This window comes from Orbicella faveolata, unplaced genomic scaffold, assembly GCF_042242905.1.
Source record: "Orbicella faveolata isolate gen_17 unplaced genomic scaffold, um_ofav_v1 contig_34, whole genome shotgun sequence".
Classification (NCBI taxonomy): Eukaryota; Metazoa; Cnidaria; class Anthozoa; order Scleractinia; family Merulinidae; genus Orbicella; species Orbicella faveolata.
The window spans coordinates 10,335,900-10,353,506 of NW_028301563.1; the positions used below are offsets into that span (position 1 = coordinate 10,335,900).

The 17,607-nt window shown below is 37.7% G+C and overlaps 2 long non-coding RNA genes across 2 annotated transcripts; one reads left to right on the forward strand and one right to left on the reverse strand.

Annotated features, from left to right (window-relative positions):
* Positions 1-10,028: 10,028 nt before the first annotated feature.
* On the reverse strand, positions 10,029-11,619 carry LOC149104741 (uncharacterized). Its single transcript, XR_016201273.1, has 2 exons — positions 10,908-11,619; positions 10,029-10,200 (listed from the first exon to the last, which is right to left on the reverse strand). It is a non-coding gene; the product is annotated as an uncharacterized LOC149104741 (long non-coding RNA).
* A 1,110-nt stretch (positions 11,620-12,729) lies between these two features.
* LOC149104742 (uncharacterized) lies at positions 12,730-16,240 on the forward strand. Its single transcript, XR_016201297.1, has 2 exons — positions 12,730-12,942; positions 13,428-16,240. It is a non-coding gene; the product is annotated as an uncharacterized LOC149104742 (long non-coding RNA).
* The last annotated feature ends 1,367 nt before the right edge of the window (positions 16,241-17,607 follow it).

The window sequence follows — 17,607 nt, forward strand, 5'->3', positions numbered from 1 at the left end:
GCTACCGTCACGCTAGCAAGAATGACCAAAACTGCAGTCCTGGTCCCTATTGCTAAGATTTGACAACAACGCGGAGAGACACAAACACGAATGCATGTTCTCAGACTTAGTGGTAATTGTGGTGATTTGGGATAATTGCAAATGTCAAAAATTCATCTTACCTCAGAACACTTGGAACCAGTCCCTTGTAAGATCCTTTCACCCCTCCGTATCTAGAATTTTGAAATGGAAGACGAAGGAAGATGCCAGGTTAACACGAGAATGACATAATTACAGTGACACGCTTTACACCACCCGGTCAAGCCAAAGGCACCTGTTGAGTTTGAAAAAGCGTCCCTTGCCTAATAATGACTAATAATTCTCCACTTCCTAAGAGTGTCGGTTGTATGAATGCATTTTGATAGAGGGTGCTTCCACTGCATCCAAAATTTTGGTATGAATTTCCAGGCCGACAATTCCCGAGTGGAACAGCATTTTTCATAATTTCCAGACTATGGTAAGCCCAAATTTTGTCGAGTTTCTCCCCGTGGATTTCCGTTCCATTTTATTTTGCAGAATTTTTTTTTGAATTTCTTAGTTGAATGCCGGTTCGTTTTTCGAAAATTTAACAATTCTCAGAATTTCCAGAGACTTTGGTAGGACATTTCCGTACCATTTGCCTCGATTTGGAAATTCAGGAACTTTTAATCCAAGGCGGATAGCGCCGTAAATTTTAATAACTAAGTGGCAAACATAGAAAGGAAAATACAACTTAAAGACAGTCAACAGACATCCACTGTTAGAACACAATAACCATTTACTATTCAATTTCATTGTTTTTTGCTGAGTAAGAGATCTTGACTCGACTCTCACCTGAACGTTTTTCGAACTATGTCCACTGCTCCTTTGTACTCGGCCATTGTATTCTGATTCTTAAAATTAGAAAATTAACAGTTGCGATAGTTCAGTTCAGGTATCGTGACTTAACATTGAGCCCTCCTCTTAGCAAACACCACCATCTTTTGAATCTGTTCTTTAAAACAAGGTCTGTTCTTCCCAAGACGCGTGGCTAGAGCTTTATTCGACCGCCAAAAAATACCATTTAAAACGGAATGACAGCATTTTTCTTGTTACTTTTCTGTTTTTATTTTTTCTCGAGAGTGCACCCTAAAAGATACTCTGACGGCGAAAAATAGTGTGAACATCCTAAGTGAGACCCAAATCCGTGATTTACACCCCTAAGCGAGACGACGATCATCCCTGACCTTGTTAAATCAAATGGGAGTCCCCTCCCACCTCCAACCCCTCCTTACTTTACCAGCACTTACTTTAAAAGCCTGAATATTAAATTGCAATAAGCAAAGGACAAACAGCTAAAAAATGCAACGGTTTTACTGTACATGTAGCTCAAATAGTTTCGTTTAATAGCTGAACACCACGCATGCTAGGTTGTCTCGCTTGTCAACCTCTTCTACAATCCCTGACAAAAGTAGTTGGGACAGTTGCGCTAGATCACGTATTCCCCCATCCCCCCTAATCAATGCTGGAAAATGTCGCGTTTTTCTCAACAAAAAGGGACAACATCACCTAACTATCAACATTGTAAGTGAATGAGCGGCGGGGCAGGGGGGGGGGGGGAGGGAGAACTTACTTTGTGTCTCAACGTTTTTGTCTGGAATTGTCTGAAAGAAGAATTTAAAGGATCTCAAACCACTCGCTGTAAAACAAGTTGGAGAAAAGGGGGAGGTGTACCATCTCGCGGGTACAGCTAACGAGTGCTACCAAAAAGAAACAGCATGCAACGACAAGTTTTACCTGGGTAGGCGCCAAAAATCGTAAAGTCGTCTTTTTAAATGACCTTCTACGGTAGGCGATCGATAAGTCTGTGACATAAACCTCTATTGCTTCTCAAGGGGCAAATGACTCACTTGTTCGCCCCTCTAATCCAACTATGCGCAAGATATTGTGTTGAAAAGGATGTTTCTATTTCCTGCACTGAAAAAATGATCTTGTCTACTTCTTTAGAGGGGTGGTTGATTCGCGCAAAACAGAAATGATGTAAATTCGACTGAAACAGTGCGCACCGAGGAAGTGAATATTTTCGCCTTGTCCTTGCTGTCTCGCAGAGTTTATCAGCGCACAGCAATAAAGTGTTGCTGCTACCTAAAAGCGATTAAATTAGGCATGTCTCTCTTCGTTTTCCTCTCCAATACCGGAACGCGTATAAAGCGAGGTGTGTTCTCGGCTTTGGAAGTGTCACCGGATAAAACATTTTGGTTCCAAACTGCTTCGTGTCATTCGAATTATACCTTTTTCCGCTTCATACGAATTACTAAAAACTATTTAACATTGTTTGGGATCAAGAACTAGCAAAACAGAGCTTTGCGAGAAGGTTTACATGGTTAACCGTTCAATTAAGATAGGAAGGGTAGACGCGTAGTTAACTTAGTCTCCGGCAAATGAATGATCATATTTCAAGTGTCAAACTCTACTATTTTGCCACCAAATTGCTTCCATCCTGTACTTCAAATGCTGTGAAGTAAGAAATCTGTGTACCTTCTGCCAATTGGGAAGATCAGCGAAGGTTAGGTTGCAAAACGCTGACTTTCAAATAGTTAACCGTAGTTGGTTGTTCATGCGCGTTAATTAAATGCATGGAACCCGGAAGTTGTCGTGTCGCGTGTAATCGTGATATATCTGAACACTGTACACGGGTAAGCTTCGATCAACTTATTTAGCACTATTCCGTGAAACAACACAAAGATCTGCTACTTCGCGAATTAATAATCCTGGAAAATGTCCTAAATAATAGACAAGAGCTCTAAATCCCATTTTGCTTGAAGCAGATCGCAAATTTCGTTCTATTACAGGCGGTTACGAGTTATATTCCACGAATATCTGCACCGAGGCTTAATCCAGATTGACGTAGAAAAGTTCTGTCCAATTTACAGAGACAAAGTGTACGTCATTGACCCGAAATTAAAATTCTAAAATATTGTGACGCCATGACAATCGTTGGCGTTACCTTCACTAGAAAATTCTTCGCATATCTCTTTCAGACAATCCCGGACAAACGTAGTTGGGACAGCTGAGCTGGATCACGTATTCCCTATCCTCCCTAATCAATGTTGACAAATGTCGCGTTTTTCTCAACAAAAAGGGACAAAATCACCTGATTATCAACATCGTAAGTGGTGGGAAGGGAGAACTTGCTTCGTGTCCCAACTTTTTTGTCTGGGATTGTAGACTGGTTACCAGTCATGCATACAAAGTCACGCAATGGATTCCATGACCCACTGCTCTGGGAACGCCCTCTGGTCTGCAAAGCTTTACATGGGAAGTGCTGAACCATTTTGAACGACATCAAACAATCCCTGCACAATCCTTACCTGAAGCCTTGACCTGACCACTTGACAGGGCTGTGTTGCAGCGGCAGCAAACATTTTTGATATTTAAGCCATTATAAAATATTCTGTAGAGTTCTAAGAAAAAAAGTAATACTTGAGTCAGATTTTTCAGGTTTTAAATACATTATTTCAGCTTCTAAATGAACAGATTTACATGTAAATACCATTCTCTAAAACATATCATATTCACAGCTTCTAGTGTCACGAACCTACATGTATATGCTAAGTTAACTTTTGAGTTGACAGTTAAGGGTTATTTTTGAAATCCATTACAGGCCACTTTTTAGCACTTATGCTGAACAAAAAGTCTTGGTGTCTTTCGTTTTCTTTCTTTTTTTTCTTCTTTTTTTTGTCAAGGTAATTCAGTTTTGCCCTCATTACATGTTACTAGACGCTCTAAGAGCATTTACTCGGTGACGATGTTTTTTCACCGTATAACAAATTAAAACGACAACACCGTATCGATTGGATGGGCCGTAATCTTTTTTCTCAGGGTTAGCAAATTTAAGATTTGGAAAGAAATGTAAGCTTATCTTCATCACTCGTATTTTGTGTTGTGTGGCGGCCATAATAAAATTTAAAATTCGCGATCAACTGGTGCGAGGTCTGAAACCAAGAATTTAGGAAAATAAGGGAAATTCTGGTACCTCGCAGAACCACTCCCTGTCAATCACTGATGTAGTTATAATTTTACATTAACAAGACTGTAAAATGTAATTTTTAACTTCGACTCCATTGGGAGATTCTCTTCTTGCTGTCTACGTTGACACCGGTTTTCAAATTGCGAGAAAGGTTCCCAGGTTTTTTTCTTTTGTTCGTTTTTGTTTGTTTGTTTGTTCTTCGGGAGGGGGGGGGGGGGGGTAGTTCTTTTTGCTCTTTGAATCGTGTGCTCGTTTTGTAACCAGTGTAATATATCTTTTTAAAATCCATAAATTATCAGACTGAAAACCGTAATAAAACAAATCAAGAACTTCAATGGTGGAAAAAAGCCCTTGGGATATTGATGTAATTCAACGTGCTTGTCTGTGTTTATCTTTTATATTTTTCACTGAAGCTTGAAAAAGCACTGCAATTCTTCTAAAGAGGCGTGGCTATTCTCTCCTCCCTGCTAAATACAATGTTAAAACTCAGGCGAAATTACACATTGTAGGTAGGGTGGGGGGAGAGGCTAAGCAGGTGAAGTTGTTCTCGCTCGCGACTGTTGTCTGGCGTGTGTGCAAAAGCGCCAAGAGCGCAAATTTGTCTCAAGACTTTTGTCCATGATTGCAGGTGAAAACTAAATTACGTGAATCCTCTTCGCTCTATGGGGGTGTCTGATGAAGGGTTTATAGTGGTAGAACGTTTACAGTGATGTGGTTCATCTTAGTGCCAGGCATTTGGTAAATGGCTGACTGACTGTACCGGTTCACACATACATTGATCGCCCCAACTCGCACCCTTGACATGGTGACTGCCACACTCCGGGCAACGGCATCAACCTGTCGGGTAAACTACATAACTAATAACTGTCCGCTTCACCACGTGGCATATAGGGCCGCAACATCTTCTCTCCACCTCAATCTGTCACTAGCCCTGTGCTCTGTTTCTCTCACAACCCTTTCGCGAATTCTTCTTTAATAAAAACATGAACTATTTTAAGAATGACGGAGTCAAACTGTGAATATAAACACTGGTGGCATAATGATCACAATTTTTTCTGTATTGACAACGTGTGGTTTAGCTAAACTACGTCTACTTGACAATCTGTATCTGCCGCTTTCTTCGCCTCTTGGAGACTTAAAGATATTTTCGGGAACAAAAGGGCAAGGTCATCATGTTAAATGGAAAAAGGGACAATTTTGGATCATTTTAAGGGAACAAATACTGTCTGGGAATTATCAACAGACACCTGATGTCAAGGAGCAAAATTGCAAAAGTTTTGTGACATTATGAAAAAGTGTAAGCTCTGACTAAAAGATCTTGCGTCGTAAACCTTATTGATTTTGAGCACGTTTAACTCCCAATATTCTATAACTCCTCTGGGTATTCAACATCGAGAATTTATCATTTAAAATGAAATATATTCAGGTACAACACGCCGGATGAAAAAGAGAAATCATTAACGATACCAACTTGATGAGACATCCAGTTCACGGAAATAACATTCAAACTGTTCGCATGCACTGCATAATTAATTAGCTCATTACAAAACATGCTGTTATTCCATAACATTTCCCCGTTTTCGCCCGTGCTGGTGGCGTCGGTAATGCTTTGCGCCATTTGGATTTTATATTTGGTCTCTCCGCTTGAAGCGTAGTCTTTTCGCCCTGTACTCCACAAAGACAGTCGTCTTTTGCGACCCGCCTACCTCCCCTGGTGGCGGTTGACCAAGCTCCTATTTGCTCATATCCTCGTTGCATGCCTATTGCCTCATCAGTCGCGGACTCTTCCCATAACTTAATCTTATGCGATGAGGTAATGAGTATGCAGTGAGGATATGGTACTAATGAGAGCATACCAATCAACAGGCTTGATGCGATGAGAAGAAATAGCGAGAATCTGAAGCTGCGTTATCGTGCGCGTAGTTATTTGTGATAATTAAAACCGGAATTTTTGAAGTTTATTTTCTTCTTTGATCCAACCCTTACCAAAACAGCTGTATTTTTAAACTGATTTTAAACTGTTTTGAACGTATTTAGACGATTTAAACAGTATTTTGAAGTCACTATAGGGTATTTTTGTGCTATTTTGTACAAAATTCAAAATTTCGCTTCTTGTTTGTACTGTATTTCAAGTATAGTTAAAACCTACTTCATGACATTGGAATGATTTTCACTCTGTTTTTAACGTAGTTTGAGCTCAAAACAGGGTTTAAATAGGGGATTTAAAATCTATTTTAATACTATGGCCATAAAAATTTCGTTCAAACAGTTTAAAAATTCTAGTTAAACCCTGTTTTGAAAGTTATGTTGGCAATGGCTGTAGGTTTAAAAAGTATTTTACAAATTTTCAGAGTTAAAAGAGTCTTTAAATAGGATATTTAAAATGTAGTTGACATGTCAAGAACATAAAATATGTTTTACATAGGAAGTTTAAAACCTATTTGAGATAGCAATTCATATTATAAGCTTTAAAATACAACCAAAACAGTCTGTTTTAAACATATTTTAAGTTTAATCAGGCGAGTATATTATTTAAATAGTAGTTTTAAATAATGACAATAATGTCTATCTTAAAAACAGATTTTAAATACACTATTTTTGCACTATTTATAAATCTAGCCCAATGGAAATTTATAATTCAATCAACATAATTTGCATCCCCTTTTTGAAAACTGGTTATACATGTAGTTTCTTTTCACTCAAGCTTTAAATACAAAACCTTTAAACACAATGATTCTCAACTGTAGTGAGTTTAGTTTACATTGTATCTAGAAAACAGCAGGTAAGTTCTATATTATATGTACCATGCTGGGCTAGCGCACGCTCATGAGTGGAACTTTTTCGCCCACTGTTATCAACCTGAACTGTACAGCAGGAATACAACAAAAATAACCATGCAATGTTTCAAAAGGGCGGTGGGAGAAGACCAAGTAATTCTGAAAGCGATTCAAGCCCTTCATCCACTGCATGATTACATGTATGACCATTTTGCATTTAAAACAGAGGTGAAAGCCAGCAGCAGCCTAAATTCTCTTTTCAAAAAACATTGTGGCGGACAAAGCTCTTTGGTGCAAGACAGTCCCAGAAATCAGCTGCACTACTTCTCAAAGGGGAAATAAAGATCTGGCTGAAAATGATCCACCAGTGCCTCAGTCCCCGAAAGAGGGCCCTTTTATGGCTGGAGGATAGAATTTAAATTTGGGATGTCGTCTAAAGTTTTTGATTTAGTTTTGCAAGGAGTATATTATATCTACTATGTAAATTTGATGTTCCTTCTTGGAATCAATTTCATGACTAAGCCACTTCACTTGGTTAATCTCATGAAGTTATGACAAAAACAGTGTGAATCTTTGCCTGTAAATTTATACTGTAAATCAGATACAGACGCTATTGTTTCATTAAATCATTGTTTGGCCTTGTTTGCCAGGAACTTGGTCTTAACTTTTGTTTATTATGCTGTGATTACTCATGCAAAAGTGTTATCGACTGTAACCTCTGGGAACTTTTTAACATCAGCTGACAGTTTGAATTTTCTAAAAGCTTCCTGCAAAACTGCTTTAAAGAAATAATTGCCAAACATAGGATTTGCATCATTTGGTGACATAATACCAGTACCATAAATTCCAGTTTTGGTATAGAAGAGATCACAGGTGAGCAGACATTACAGTCTGTTTGGTGACCAAATGGACACAGGCACATGCTCAGGTTCTGGCTTAGGAACTGGCTATTTCATAGCTCTCAGCGGTGGCTGTCATTCTGGCACTGGCTCTGTGCCAAGTGGTCACGCATAAGGAATTTAAATTTGGGTGCCCCAAAAACTAGGACCTACATGTAAATGTAAGAGTCTCTTCCAACATCAAATATAAAACTTAGAGTGCAGTGTGAATAGTGTTTAGGAATCTGTATTATAAACATTACTCTATTGGATTTAAATAGATAAACTCACATATTATAACAAAATATTTGGCATAGACATCACCTAAACAAATGCAAAATTAGGAAAACAAAAAGCTTACACTTTTAGTGTGTACATGTAAGCTTTTAAGACTCTCTCAATATCAAAATTAATCAATAATTTAGCCAAGCCAAAAACATGAATCTGTGGACAAACAAACCTTTTTACAAAAAAAGCACTCTCTTGCCGCCCTGCATGTACATGTATTCCTGTCCTTCTTTTTTCTCAAAGTATCAAGCACGGTTTATAACCAAAATGGCAGGCAAAGACTGAACAACTCCAGGACTTCTCAAAGGAGTTTTTCGATAGGCGTTAAAGTAAATCCCAGTCTTCTCTAAAAGGACATGGTCACAGATGCCATGTTTGTTCACAAGTGAGGTTCAGGTTGAGAGCGTGTGCTAGGCCGCATGTACATACACAATATATAAGTTCTATCAAAAGTGTCATCACTTTAAAAATTTACCAGAAGCAATCAAATCTCTGAAAGCAACAACTAATAACTCGAGGAAAATTGATCCAAGTAATTGGTTGACATTACTTATTATTGATTGGGGCCACTCCTAATGGCAAAACATGCCATCACTCACAAAGTAGACCAGAATTAAGATCTCACAGTCAAATCCCAAAAAAAAATCACATCTACTCAATATTAAAATGAAAATTTCAAGGTACATGTAACTAGCTTGCAGTAATTAGCAAATTATTGATTGTGATCAGTCATCATGTACATGCTTCAAGATTACATAATTTACATACATGTAATTTTGGCAAAAAGTGTCCCACTCACAGTGTGCACGTGAAAGATCTCAAAACAAATCACAAGAAAAGACAACCACTGAATATGAAAAAGAAAATTGCTTGTAGTAATCAGCCAGTTACTTATTGTGGTCACTCATCATGGTATACATGCTTCAAGATCTTGCAAAAGTGCTGTCACTCACAAAGTACACCAAAATCAAGATCTCACAACCAAATTCCTTTTTTTTTTTTTTGTTCTTTTAAACAATTCTTTTTTTCCTGCTTCCCATATGAGCAGTTGCAGTTTCCCAGATTTGACAGTCATTTAACAGTTTAGTCATTATTGTTAACAATGTAGGAAATCCATTTTTTTTTTTGTATAAACAGTTGTTAATGATAAAAGTTGTTGTTCCAGTCTGTTATGAGCAGACTTATGTTGAATTTAGTGGTTGGTTTCAATGACAGATGTTGTGACCAGGCTAATATTATAAGAGTCTGTGCTCTGATCTGTTAACAAGAGGCATTCACTACTAACATCACAGCAAGCTGGCAAAAAGCACAGGTTCCTTTGGTTTTAAAACCAAACAAATATATGTATCAAATTCACAATAACTGTGAATAATAATTATTACGGGATGAGGTTGAGCAAAATATCATGATTTGTCAGTGGCAAGCAGATCAATTATTTACCAAAGCTGAAGGCTGAGGCAAATAATTGATCTGTGACCACCCAGTTTGGTTTCACATTTAAATCACTCTCTGACAGCTCAGGGAAGCGATCTGCCATTTAAATTATTTCACCTGAGAGCTTGGTTTCAATTACGCATGAGAGGAAAATTTAATATTATTTGCAGCAAACACATTTACATGGCACTACGCATGAGCAGATCATTATTTGTAGGCAGTTATTTACAGGTCACTTGGTGGGCTCTCAGCCAATGAAAAGGAAGACAAAATGCATCGAATGATAAGATTTATTTTTCAGTTGTTAACAATAACATTTCAGAACACCTAGAGGCCTTTGCGCATTTGCTTGGATGCCATCTTGCAAACTAGAGCACAAGCTTCAAGATCTCGCGAACAACAACTACCGAACCAGGACTTGGAACATTTCATTATTAATTATGTACATGAATCAGCTGCATTATCCACTTACCCATTCATTCATGTCCTAGTGGGTTATTCTGTAACTGGTTAAATTTTCTCTGTTTCTTGAAAATGTTACAAGCAAAAGCGAATAAAAACGCCTTGGTGGTAAATCACACTGATTCTGCAAATCTTTCCCAACTTAATTGTTTCATCTGCCTCAGTTTCTTGCAAAGAATGAAATACTTCAGCTACATGGTAGTTTTCTGTGTTTTCATCCTTCTCTTATTACTTCGTCCTCTTGTCTTTCATTATTTTTTCTTCTTCTTGCCAGGTAATTTCTTCTTCCTGAACCTTTGTTGTGCTTAGCCATATTTTTTGAAAATATATCAACCTGCCACATAAATGTATAGTGCATTCATCTAATCAAAAATTTGGTGAATTTGAACTACACTGAATGCTTGTCTATCCCCCACTGAAGATCAAAACTAACATGTGCATGGGGAGAAGTCCCCAACACTAGGTCCTTCAACCATTTTCCAGAGCCCCTTTGTGTGAATATCATTTTTGCCAAGAAATCTACATCCATAATATAGAAGAATGAAAATAATTAAAGTAAAATTAACGATAGAAACAATAGGGCGAATACAGGTTGAGTGACACCTAACGTCGCAACCAAAATGCAAGGATTCGCTATTCATGGCAGGCTTGATTCAAGCTTGGATTTCATGTGTTATAGCATGCAATTAGTCAATACATGAACATGTGTACAACACATTCTCGCACGACAACAAAGTGCGATTCCATTCATTCGAATGTCCCAATTTTGTTCTTTGAGTGTTCGGACCCAATCGTTCGATTAAGTTCGATTGTTTAATCGAACGTTCGATTTGGTACGTGATTAGTTACGTCTGGAGCAAAGCCATGCATCTAAGAGAAAGCTTCTTTTATGAATAAACATTTGGCGCATCCAAACAAGAAGACGCCAAGCATTAGCCGCGTATGTCTCAAGGTAAAATACCGAAAATACGCTTGAAAAAGTTACGAGGGCTGTAAACAAAAAAATGGAGTTTAAGCAGATAAAATAAACAGATACCGTACCGTTAAAAATCCTGGGCTAAGAACTATATCCAATGTGGCGATCGATGCAATCCTCTTGCTTCGTTTTGGCGGTCGTAACTTTTGGCGCAGACGGATTTTCCGTTCGATTTTCCGCTGACCCACCGGTGTCACAGTGATATGTGTATCCCCGTGATATGTGTATCCCCGCACACATATCACTAGTGATATGTGTATCCCCTGTGGGGATACACAAAACACTGATACGTACCTGGGCATTCAACGAACAAAATGGCCACTCGGTTGCGAGGTTCCAACGAGCGCTGTAAAGAGTAAGAGAAACCAGAAATGAATTCGCGCCCAACGGAGCAGATTAGGATTTCTTGAGTTTGGTTGAGTTCCAACCGACTCGATTGTATATCTGACTAAAACTTCGAACAGCGGATACACATATCACTAATTATTTCATGGCGCAGTGATCTCAGTGTGTATCCCCTAAACACAGCCGTTAGATTGGCTATCTACCTGATCGACGAAAATGGCCAATTATTGCCGAAACGTGCTGGCTGCTTACTCGCTACGACGTTTATACCCAGGTTGAGGTTTGCGGAGTTTGCAACTCGAATGTCTAAATATCTAAACTGAAATTGCGTGCAGGAGATACACATATCACTAATTATTTCATGGCGCAGTGATATGTGTATCCCCATAAACACAACTGTTATAATATAGCGCATCAACCTTGTCAAAACTGCAGGCAAATATATTAGCACCCGACGTTTTTACACGGTTTGGGTTTACTGGAGTTTGAAACTCGATAATTCCACTAAAAACGCGTGCACGCGTGCACGGGATAATAAAGGATACACATATCACTGATTATTTCATGAACTAGTGATATGTGTATCCCCATGGACACAGCTGTTATATTGGCTTTCTACCTAAGAAGAAAAATCCCCATTACATTGGCATTGTCAAAACTGGCTTGCTAGAAATATTCACACCCGGCATTTATTCATAGCTTGGGATTTCTGGAGTTTCACTGACCTCGGTTGTACACGACCGCATGCAGGGGATACACATATCACTAATTATTACATGGCGTAGTGATATGCGTATCCCCTGAAGACAGCCGTTATCTAGGCTAACTGCCGAAGAATGAACGTCGAATATTATGAAACGTGCTAGCAATATTCGCAGTATAGCAATGTATACAGCTTGAGACTTAACATATCTTACAAAAAGTCGAACTGAAAAGCGGGTGCAGGGGATACACGAGTGCCACTAATCATTTTATGGCGAGCGGGTCGAAGCAGTGATATGTGTTTCACTCCACGAATAATTCAGATGCAAACAAGGCGATGAACAATGGAGAATATGCGTTACTCGAGGGGTGAGAATGCACCGCGCAATTAATATCGTCCTAGAAATCCCGTGCCGTGAAACTCAAATTGAAATATATCTAGATCCATTTGGTGTTCAACTTTAAATTAATTGTATCCTGCTCGCAGAAAACCAGTTAGGATCAAGAACACAATTCCAGCAGCAGATACGTAAGTGTTTTCAACTACAAAAATTGAGATTTGTGTTTTAAGTCTGTTTGGGTTAGTCGTTCGTCCAGTAAGCGACCGGACGACGAGAGCGCTTTCAAGGAGGATATTGCTATTTAAAGTAGAGGGGAGGAGGGTGGGGGATACACATATCACTGGTCGCCATTTTGGAGGGGATACACATATCACTAGTGATATGTGTGCGGGGATACACATATCACGGGGATACACATATCACTGTGACACCGGTGCAATACTCTGATGCGAGCATTTTGGTCAGCTGTGATTGCATGAAAGATCATATGAGTGACCACGTGACTTGTTTCCATTTCAAAATTTGCTCTGTAAATCGGAGGTTTCGTTCCAGTCGTTTAAAACCCGTGCAACAGTTCATTTGTTTGTTTTTTTTTACCTTTTACTGGACGAAAAGTTAAGGGACCGAACCGAATCATATGACTCGTGGGTGCAGCGACCATGATTTGTCTTTCTAATAGACTTCAACTTGGTAATGTCTCAAGGAAATGGAGGTAAGCCGACCATCTTCTGTCTTGGTGTGTCTTTCATTCGAAAAGATGCATGCAAATGTAAATACGTGTAACATATCTGTAACCACATCAGCTGTTTTATCGAATAAGATGATTGCCTATGAAACATAGATCTGAATTTTGAATTGTTCTTTGTCCAGTCTACATAATTAGGTACTGTTTTATATACATGTATGATCAGTTATATGGCAGTTACATGTTTGCAACTGTGTATGCCATTTTTGTGCAGCCGTAAATTACTCATCCATTGTGATCATTTTACTATCTTGACATGGCATAAACTGATCGATCTTTTCGTAGGGAAATTAGAGTGCGAGCTGTGGAAGTTGAATCAAACAGTTTGTTTTTCTTCAAGTGGAAAGGCAACTTTATAGACTTAACATGGTAACAAAACATACATGGAGGCAAAAATATTAAACCCTGCAATAACTAAACAATGCAGTAATTAATTTTGTTTTTATTTTCAGCTTTGAGAAACAGGAGATGGAGAGTGGTGCTACCCTGTTAGGGCCAAAGTCTCTGTGAGTCTGATAGGGGTCTTTCAACTGCCTTCCGGTTACAAAGTTATTGCTGCAATTCTGCAATCGTTGGTAAATTTTTAAAGGAGGAAATAACTAAATTTAGGGTTAGAAAGGAAGCTATATGTAGCTACTACAGTCATGCCACATCAGTGAAAGTACAGTTGTTTCTTGTTGGAAATGAATGAACCTTACAACGTGATGGGATAATTTTTGTTAACTTGTAAATAATAATATTATCGATCATATATTACATACATGTACACTGCGGCTACAAAGTTTATTTCAAGGGGAACATGGTATGCATTAATTATATCTTTCATGATGGAATACTTTAGTATTTGTAAAACTTTACCTCAAATTGCACATGACCTTGACTTGTGACAGCTTGGGTTCCCTATAACTTACTGCAAGTGGTTTTCGTTTTTAAGCTTCATCTTGCCAGGGCAGGAAAAAAAAAAATTAAATCTAGCTGCCCAGTGGGCCATTTTATTTTAGTTTTCAGTTGGTTCCACTAAAATATTAATAATGCCCAATGGGCACGTAGGGTTCATGCCCTATCAACTACATCATTTACTAGTTGCTGTCTATATTCAGTGATAGACTATAACAAAATGAGTTTACTGGCACTATGAAACTAGGTGAAAGAAACTACCAACAGTGACACAATTGTTGTGTCAGATACAAAGTATGCTTGGATTTTAAATTAATCCATGCTTTCAACTCACTGTTTTGCTCATCTTGCAGTCTTAAGTTTTGAAATAGGCTTTGATTGGAAATTATCATTCACAAGATTATATGTACCAAGGCTAATTTCACTTGCCCACCTGACCAGACCTCCAAACTTCCATTTTCACTTGCCCAAGAGCAAAATTTACTTGCCCCAGGCAATGGGATGTGGGTTTTTCCCTGCCCTGCTTGCTAAGACTACGAGTATTCCCTCTTTGGCTTAGGGCCTCTTCATATGAGCCCGGTCAACCAGCCTGGCTCATTTTCTGAGATCTCACCTCGGCACTCTTTCCTTCGTAAAAATTTTGATGTGTTCATATATGTATGAGAAGCCAGGCTGGCCGGGTTACTGAGATCTCAGTGACCAGGATGAAAAATTTCCCATATGAATGCTCCAGCCCGGGTAACCAGGATGAAACTTTTTAGGCAAAATAGCTTCGCTTTTGCAACACAGCACTTGGCCAGTTACCGCGCTCATATAAAGAGGCCCTTAGTCTATGTTTCATGCATGACACAAAAGAAAATCAACATTTTTTTTTCTCGCTGTTTTCATTTGCATCACACACAATAGACTAAGCGAAAGAGGCCGGGACTACTCGTAGTCTGAATACATGTATCTGTAGGCCCAATAAGATGGTACAGCTTTAATTGCTACATGCACTTGTACATGTACATAAAACAAGTCCATGACTCAAAATCAAACCTACAACTTGCTTGCAACTGTAACATGGACCACATAAATGATGCAGGGTTTAGTTGCAGCCTCAGACATTGCTCAGTGATGAAAGATGAACAAAACCTTTGCACAACATGATCATCACCTACTAAATTTACAAAAGTCACACAATAAGTTGTACCCTCTAAATTGGCCAAAGGGTTCCCTTGATTAGAAGTGATTGATGCATGTACTGCATGTACATTTACAATGTATATAGTTCCCATGTACAGACCAGGGTTGTCATTAATTTTTTAGTCACCTGTAGCCTTATTCTCCACACCCATAGCAAATTTGTTACTTTGGGTGATTTCTCTAAACAACAGGGAATTTCACCTGCAGCATCAAGGGAAAATCAAGCATACTCAGCCATAACAGGTGTTACGGCTTACAGCCCTTAATGACAGCCCTGCAGACATAGCATACCAGTACAAGTAAATAACCTGTATTTAGCCTTAAAATGAGTGATATACAATGTAGAAGATGTTTTATACTAAGTAATGGATCCTTAACCTCAAGTTCTCAATTGGTATTGATACATGCATGTTCCTTTGACTCCTTTACATTGTTTGCAATTCTTCTTAACAAAGAAAATATGCACCACTGATGATGACCGTACACTCAAAAATGTTTTAGTTTTTAGAACTTTAGTAACTTTTAGCCTTTTATACATGTGCAGTAGACAAAAAAAATATTATCGCAGGCTCAACTGTTATTACAGCTTTTCATATACAGATACAGTAAGTGTAGAGCTACATACATTGATTATACAAGTAAAGAAAGAAGTAGAGCCAAGCACCCCCATCAAGCTTGAGTTTGCCCTACACTGACTTCTAGCATGTCATGTGTTGTTCACAGCTAGAGCATAGTTACATGTAAGTTTAAGTTTTTTTGGCACTATTGTTATACTGTTTTGACACTATTTTTGAACTATTTTAATACTATTTTTACTGTATTTTCATACTGTTTTTATACTATTTTGTGCTATTTTTATACTGTTTTATACTATATTACTGAATGCCATTTCTGGACTATTTTAAAGCTATTTTCATATATTTATATTGTATTTGACATATTTTTTCATATATGATCCACTGTAATTTTTAAACTGTTTAAAGTACTATTGAAATATATTTTGAGACAGTGGATTTCAATAGTGTTTTAAACAGGTTTTAACACCTTTAAAATCAGTCGAAAAATATATTAAAAATATAATTTTGCACCTATTTTAAACCTATTTTGTACAAAATACTTTTAAAATTGTCATTTAAACTAGTTCAAAAATAGTCTTGCAGATTAAAAGCTGTTTTTAAAACGATTTGTGTCCTGTTTTTATTCCGAATGCTGTGTTTCTCGAGAGATTTTTTAAGTAGTTACAGACTATTTTAATTATATTTTTAAACTTAGCAAAGGATTTCGAGTTTTGGAATTTTAACTATATTTTTAAAAGCTTTCCAAAATACATTTCAAATTTTGTTTCAATAGTGTTTTAAACAGGTTTAAACACCATTAAAAGCAGTCGAAAACTACGTTAAAAATACACTTTTCGCCCTGTTTTTAATCTATTTCATAAAATAGGTTAAAAACAGTTTTTAAAAATAGTATTTAAATACATTTAAAATAGTGTTTGGTTTGGTAAGGGAAGGTTTAACTGTAGAAAATCCCCTTTAATATCGTTAGAAGACAGTGAATTAGCTTACCTATGTCTTTTATTTCGAATAAAGAAAAAGTTTATATTCACATAGCTATCCTTTAGACATATTCAGCCAACCTTGGTAAACAAATAAATTAAAGAAACGTATTCTCTTTCCTCATTAGAAATGCGCAACTGGAACAGAAAACTTAACGTGCTGAGGTCTGCTGAGTCATCCGTCACGCGAAAAATTGACATGAATTGCTTACGTCTGACATTTTAACTGTGAGCCATATCATGTCATCTTTCATTAGTCGCTGTTAGCTTTTGTTGGAGCTTAATTCGACCAGACATCACTGGTGCTTATTCAATACTATATTGACCTATATCTGAGAGTTATTAAGTGGAAACATCCGTCGCAGGTTAAGAATGAGTGTTTCTCTGCTTTTCGTTCTCGTGTCATGGATTTCAGTAATCCTTTCCCAACTCGGGCGCAGGGTGAGTGGAAATTTTCCTCTTTACCTGCATTCTATGGTATAGATAGTATCTTAACTTAAGTTTTTTTCAGTTTGGCTAAAGATGTCTGTTAAAAGATTCTTGATAATTTGGGAAATGGATCTATAATTGAAGGTTTGTCACTAATGATAACTAATTCGTTCGAAGAAGCATCACATTCTTTCAATTTTGTCTTACGGAGAGCCAAAACCATAGCATAAGCTGATAATGTTACGATAATATGTCCAGTTTTGACAATTTAGTGAAATGTAATAAGCAAGCGTATTTACTTCTGTTCGTGATCAAGGGTTAGTTTGAAATCTTTGTTTGAATTGTGAACCAATACGGTCGGTTATGAGCCCCGATTACCGTAGTAGATTTGGAAGCGATGTGATAGAATGCTACACGCATTTGTACTCGTAACCGAATTCATTCAAAAAAAAAAAAAAAAAATGATGTATTATTTGTCAGCATATAAAACGAGGAAGTGCAGCGAATCTTAAACCAGCAGCTCTGCCTCTAAAATATAAAAAAAATTAAAATGACAGCAGTTTAAA